Genomic DNA, 7,546 nt, shown 5'->3' on the forward strand with positions numbered 1-7,546 from the left:
TATATTATTTTCCTTTTATATATTTTATGTTTATTTCTGTATTTAGTTATTTATTATATATTTTTATAATTATTTTCCTTTTATATATTTAAGGTTTTTAGATTTAGTCATATGTTTCTTGTTTATATATGTATATATACTGTATTTTTATATTTATTATTTATATATTTTACAGTTTGTTTTTTAGTGGCTTTGGGCTTCTGCCCGTTTTTTTCCTCATTGCTCCCCCTGTTTTTGGGGATGTTTCCTTTAGGGGGGTTTCCTGGGGATCCTTTTGGTTTTGCCCCTCTTCCCTTCCCCCCCCCACTCCCTAGCGCCCTCCTATCAGCCCCCGCGGGCTACGGGCGCTCTGCCCGGGGAGGCAGGAGACTAGCCGTTTGGCTGCCTTTTCTGTCTCCCCGAGCTCCAGTGTGAGCATGCCGGCGCCCGGGGTTACTCGCGGGGTTACACACGTGGCCGCCTCGCCGCGGCCGGCTTCTTTGGAGCCACGTGCAGCCGACCGGCGAGAGGGGGGTGCACCTACTCACATCCCCCCCTCCAGCCGGACCGCAGTGTTCTCCTCTCTGGCATTCTGGCTCTGTAACATTATGCATACAGAGCCAGTCTGCCAGTGAGCTCAAGGATAAGCAGAATTAGTTTTTCTGCTAACCAGTTGGTTTTTGTTTCTATTACAAATAGGGAATACCTGCTTATTGCCGAGTAACAAGTGTTATTTGGTGAATAGGCTTATAGTCAGTAGATAAGTGCCTATCCATCTCTGGAGTCAGAGAGGAGACTCCTCTAGCATGCTATGCTCTGTACATGGCATATCTACAAAGCTAAGCAGACCTGGCTATGGCTCAAACTGGTATCGGAGACCAGTCTATGCTGACACTGATTCAATTCCATCAGATTCTGTGACTTGTAGAATTGGACTATTATTTTTGCCCTATTCCTGATGTTATACCATGGGTAATATAACCTTCTGGCAGCATGCTGATGATGCATACTATGGATGTAGAAATCTGACTGGTCTGCATGCCCATGCGCATACCCTATTCCCAGTTACGTATTGCTCACTACGTCACGTTTCTATGGACGCAGTTTTCACTGGAACATTTTCAGTTTATACCTATTACAATTGTGATACCGCTATTGCCTGCTGGGCATTTAGGGACTACTAGTCCCAGTTATATGTTATTAACACAGTATTATGCTGTCTAAAGGGTTGGAGTCTGGGGGCCCTATGTCACAGGATGCTCTGAGGATCTACGATTTGTTGGGAACTCTACCCAACTCAGAGGTCCCCATTACTCATTCAATACCCATTGTAAAGCGCTGCGGAATTGGATTGCGCTATATAAATAACATATTAATAATAATGTCATAATAATAATACACAACCCAGGATTGGCCTGCTATGTCTGTGCCCCATTGATTGGCCTGCTATGTCTGTGCCCATTAGAACGGCCTGCTATGTCTGTGCCCATTAGAACGGCCTGCTGTGTCTGTGCCCATAAGAACGGCCTGCTATGTCTGTGCCCATAAGAACGGCCTGCTATGTCTGTGCCCATAAGAACGGCCTGCTATGTCTGTGCCCATAAGAACGGCCCCATTGATTGGCCTGCTATGTCTGTGCCCATTAGAACGGCCTGCTATGTCTGTGCCTATCAGAACGGCCTGCTGTGTCTGTGCCCATAAGAACGGCCTGCTATGTCTGTGCCCATAAGAACGGCCTGCTATGTCTGTGCCCATAAGAACGGCCTGCTATGTCTGTGCCCATAAGAACGGCCTGCTATGTCTGTGCCCATAAGAACGGCCTGCTGTGTCTGTGCCCATAAGAACGGCCTGCTATGTCTGTGCCCATAAGAACGGCCTGCTATGTCTGTGCCCATAAGAACGGCCTGCTATGTCTGTGCCCATAAGAACGGCCTGCTATGTCTGTGCCCATAAGAACGGCCTGCTGTGTCTGTGCCCATAAGAACGGCCTGCTATGTCTGTGCCCATAAGAACGGCCTGCTATGTCTGTGCCCATAAGAACGGCCTGCTATGTCTGTGCCCATAAGAACGGCCTGCTATGTCTGTGCTCATAAGAACGGCCTGCTATGTCTGTGCCCATAAGAACGGCCTGCTATGTCTGTGCCCATTTAAAGGCCTGCTGTGTCTGTGCCCATTTAAACGGCTTGCTATGTCGGTGCCTATCTGCATGGCCTGCTATGTCGGTGCCTATCTGCATGGCCTGCTATGTCGGTGCCTATCTGCATGGCCTGGTATGTCGGTGCCTATCTGCATGGCCTGCTATGTCGGTGCCTATCCGTATGGCCTGCTATGTCGGTGCCTATCCGTATGGCCTGCTATGTCGGTGCCTATCCGTATGGCCTGCTATGTCGGTGCCTATCCGTATGGCCTGCTATGTCGGTGCCTATCTGTATGGCCTGCTATGTCGGTGCTTATCTGTATGGCCTGCTATGTCGGTGCCTATCTGTATGGCCTGCTATGTCCGTGCCAATTTGCTTGGCCAACTATCCCGTGTCCATTCGTTTGGCCTGCTGGGCCTGTGCCCTTCTGACGGGCCTACTCTATTGGTGCCGAACCCCTTTTAGGCCGCAGACCTGGGGGAATGTCACTGAGGAAATGCCAGTGCCCACCAGTGACAGGGATATTGGCAGGTGTCCAGACAAGCACCTTCGCCATACTACCCAAGAGGACACCTGTGTACGGCCATCTGAATATGGTGGGTAGGGTGAAGGCCCTAAACCTCATGCCTGAAGGACCCGGTTTCTTATCAGGACCCGGTCATACATCTCCAAGGAGGACTTCGCACAGGCAAGGATCGATGCTCAGACACCTACAGGAGAACGCAGTGTTTTCCTTGTCTTTTACATCTACCTCCGTATCTGCTTCCCGGTATCCTTAGAGGTATCGGTAGTTTTTTCCTGCGTTAGGTTAGCTCCTGGCTCTGTTCAGTGGGGCTTACCTGTCTTACCTTCCGGCCTGCTATTTGCCTTCTATCTGAGATAGAATTTACGTATTTTTCTCTTATCTACGTTATTTTTTCGTTTTTCGGGACTTCTTTTTCCTTTCGCTCGGGTCGTCGAGAGGCCTGACTTGACCTCTTCCGACCTCCCGGGCGCTTGTGGATTGCGGAGAACGTCTCCAGCTTTCCTCAGGCTACCAACGGTCATCCTGGACCCCGCGCGCGCGCACGGGATCCGGGCGGTCAGTTGGTAGTTTTCTTTCTCATTGTTGTTTTTCCCTAGATTGCCATCAGCCTTATGCTGATATTAGTATTTTGGTGTACCCTACAATTGGTCACCCTGAGTCTCTTGGGACTCTAGTCTGGACCACAGGAGGGTGCGGCCCTCCGTCATCTCGATCCAGGGATACTTTATTTTCAGGTACAGAGAGCGAACCCCTCTCAGATACAGGACCGGACACTGATTTGTTATTAGAGGGCGCAGCCCTCCCTCAACCTCGGCCAGATATTGTGCTGGATACAGAGGACATGTTTGGAGGACACATTCTCATAGTGAGAACCGGTCACGGAGGTAGACTGGACCGTTTGGTTATTAATGGGCGCGGCCCGCTCAGGCTATCAGCCGGACGCTATCACGTTAATCGATCACATATGTAGAGAGCGCGGCTCTCTCATACACTCGACACTCTACAGTGCCGACCATTTGCTCATCACACAAGACATCGATGACTACATAGAGGGGCGTCCCTCCTGCATTCAATTAGATCTGACGTAGGTGCTACTGATTTCGTTATGGAGGACGGCCTGGTCATGCAAGATATACATATTTAGACTGGATCCCTCTATTTTATCTCCGGTAATGGATCGACTAGATCCGGACCTCTGTACCACACGCGAGAAATACCCACAGAGGTATACAGGGGGAGACTCCCACTTATTTACACACACTCCTGGAGATGGTATGGCTAATGGATGAGCCTCAGGTAGTACGAGAGTACAGGGTTTGGTATATTCTGTACCACATAAGACTGAGAAGTGCTTTCAGTTTTGGATACCCAGACCATTACGAACAAACTGCGCAGACAGTTTCTCTCATATCAAGATGACAGATACGGACACCTTCATGGAGCAGACGGGCGCTGCCTTGCTCGGGTAACAAGACTAGAGAAGGCCTACTACCCAGTCTGAAGGTAAACCGTATGCATGGTTCGCATGGCATGACCGGAAACCCCGGTTGTCTTGAGTTCCCCGGTCATTACGATCTTGGGATAAGATGGCAGTACTGCCCCATCTCCTCGGAGCACATACCTGGTGAACAGGGTTCGCAGATGGTGGGCCTTCCATCTATACTCTATATATTCCTCACGGGAGCCGTCTTGTTTTGGATTCGCACTAACCCACTTTTTCAACTACCGTCAAGGAGACCTACGAGTCTCTATGGAGGTACCTGGTGTGCCCCAACTCCTACACAGACACCAAAGTCGGGTCACGTCCTACCGCTGGAGTACGGCTCAGGATGGTAGCAGACTCAGACAGAGCTGCCGACATTCTCTAACAGGACGACACATGTTTCGGACGGCTGAAGCTGGACCCTTCTTCTTTTTTCACTATATCTGCTCTCTGGAGTCGCCTGTCATGAGCGAAGGGACTTTACGCCTTGCCTGCGCAGTGGAGAACGCGGGAATCCAAGCAAAGAAGGGAGGTACCTTCAATTTGACTTTGACTTCAATTTCAAACTCACATTCCTTGTCCTAGGGTCTACTCCATCCCTTTGAATATCTCTGGGATTCTCTATTCCCAGAATAGTCGACCACCGTTCATCCACACAAGTTCAGTTCGGAACCCTGAATGGACATCCTTTGGGAGTCTTTTCTCTACCGCAGCCGAGGATTACACAGTCCATTTGGAATATTGGAATCACTTAGGATACGGCTGGTTTGACCACACCCTTGCCTGCATACTAACTTATTCTCGGATGAAACATCTCACCGGGTAGGTCAGGAGGGAACGAAAGATCCTACTCGGTTCTATTGTGATATTGGTGGTGGACTTAGGCGCATTCCTTGAGATTGGAGATCTACCTGCAAGGCCACATTGCCGGATGACCCTGGCACGATCGGAGGAGCCACCTTACAGATCAAGAGTTGAGACGTGGTGGCAGTTTTGCTTCTTGCGACCCTAAGTCCGCAAATGACCTTCGACTTTTTACAACTACAGGAAAATGGCTGATAGGTCAGATTGCCAGCCCTTGGACCGACTGCTAGGAAACAGGTCGCAACACCACTTACAATGGATCTATCGGCGTAGGGTGTTTTTTTCCGCGTTTGAGATACTTCGTCGGCTGGCATCTTCATTGATCCGTCTTCTGTCGTTTATCGCAGTTGTTAAGTCCAATTGGGATTGCTCTGATATCTCCTGGAATAGGTACCAGCGACACAAACAGCGTTGGATTGGTGAATTGAGCGTTGAAACAGCAAATACGAAGCCTCCTGTCATGTTATAAAATTGTAGATTATGCTAGCTTTAGTGTACCTATAATCTTAATTTTATTAATGACAGGAGGCGAGTATTTCCCACCCATTCTTATCCCTCCCTTGTTCAATGTTAATAGTTTAGATTATCAGGTACGTATGCAACTCTGCTTGTTGTCTCTGCTACCTGTCACTTGTTTCTTATGTCTGTTTTTCATATGTAGGGTTGGGATATCTCATATTAAGGTAAATTTGGTTGTTACACTGGGTGCCTACATGTTTGGTTCGGAGTACATTTCATTGGCTAACCAACCCTTTCGATTCTGTTTTTCTCTCGTTTCAGTTTACAGTCCATCAACACTATCTGGTTTGACAGCTCTTCTCGGATGGCGGACATTGTCATATTCATTGTATCTAGGACTTCGTTTCTTCCCCATTATTTTTTCTGTTTTTTGTTCTGTTTTATCGCAGCTTGAAAGAGGAAATGATGCATGGGGAGGGGAGTTTTATAGTACCTAACTTTTTTCTGATTGGTTGTTTTTCTGTGCTGCTGTGGAGTTCTAGTAAAGAGAGACTTAAGCAAATACTCGCCTCCTGTCATTAATAAAATTAAGATTATAGGTACACTAAAGCTAGCATAATCTACAATTGAATCATAAAAGACAAATCATATAAATGAATAGCAGACGCGTTTCGGCTGATGGCCTTCTTCCAATGCTTGTCTCTGAGTCCCAATAGGTCTTATTTTATACATCCTATCCTTGCTGTTCACTTGTGTTGAATTTCGTATTCCGGTTTCTTGCGTGACGTCACTTCCACATCCGGCAGATTGGAACGCACGCTGGAACGCGGCTTTCTGGAGGTGGATTCATTGTTGGTTGCGGGTTATTAGTCCCCATAGCAACCGGCCTCCCCAAATGTATTTTTCTACATCTTATGAATTCCCTTATGGTTCTCTCCAAATTTGATTCTTATCTTCACACTGCAGGCTTCAGCAGGATATGAACATAGCAGGAGACACATTCTAAATTAAACAGACTGTGCAAAAAAAATAGGAAGGTTTCTTTTGGCCTTAAATGAACACTTTAGTAGGCGGGATCTAATGCACATGTGCACACATTAATCAATGCCCATATGAAAGCAATGCTTCAGTGCAAAGCATGAGGACAGCATGTTTTATGGAGTCAAACTTTGTGAAAATGCAGAAATAATAGAGGCAGTCTTAACACTGCAATGTAAATGTTGCGGTTTCTTTAAAACTGTTTTACATTGCAGAGGTAAGTGGGACGGGGACACTGCACCAAGACCACTGCATGAGATTGAGTGGTCTGGGTGCCTATAGTGTCCCTTTAAATGTGAAATCATCTTTGAATTCTCATGTTAGCTCTGTAACGGTAACTTGCTGTTAGTTTGTTTTTGAAACCAACCACCAACCTAACAGGATCTTATTTTATGTGAGTTTGGGATAGTTTTTTTTTTTTATTATTTCAAATTCAATTTGGTCTTAAAGGATTTTTTTTCATTTTTAAGGACGCCTATTTCAATGATGGTATCCAGGACATTGTTTGACAACACTGGATCATCTGAGAAATGAGAATGTATTTTTTAACAGCAATAGATAGCTAAACAGTAGGTTAACACAGCCTTAACATTCTTGAAAACAGAAACTAATTTAACTTGAAAACAACCAGAACCATTAAATGATGGAATCATAATCACACTCCTTAAACCATCCTCTGTCTCTTAAACTTAAAGAAAGATCCAATCCCAGAGGTGACATTTCACATGCAAGGGCTAGCTTTCTACAATTTTCATTAATAGAATTGTTATCATTAAAATCCCAATGCTTGTGCTGCATTGTTCCTATTTAATGATTGTATCATATTAGATAGGTATCAAAGAGCAGAATTAATATTATTTAACTTGCTAATACACTCAGCACTGCTGCATTTTGGGAATCCTTCTGCATAGCCAGCTTTACCCTTTCCTAAAGTCATTCATCCAGATCATCTGAAATTGATAAGCACAGATGGAAGTCATCATTGGCAGCATTATCCTTATTGTTGGTCCATGGGCCAAGGCAGGGAAGAGCTATCCACCAGCTTCCTCCTCTTCGACA

Source organism: Pelobates fuscus, chromosome 2, assembly GCF_036172605.1.
Source record: "Pelobates fuscus isolate aPelFus1 chromosome 2, aPelFus1.pri, whole genome shotgun sequence".
Taxonomy (NCBI): Eukaryota; Metazoa; Chordata; class Amphibia; order Anura; family Pelobatidae; genus Pelobates; species Pelobates fuscus.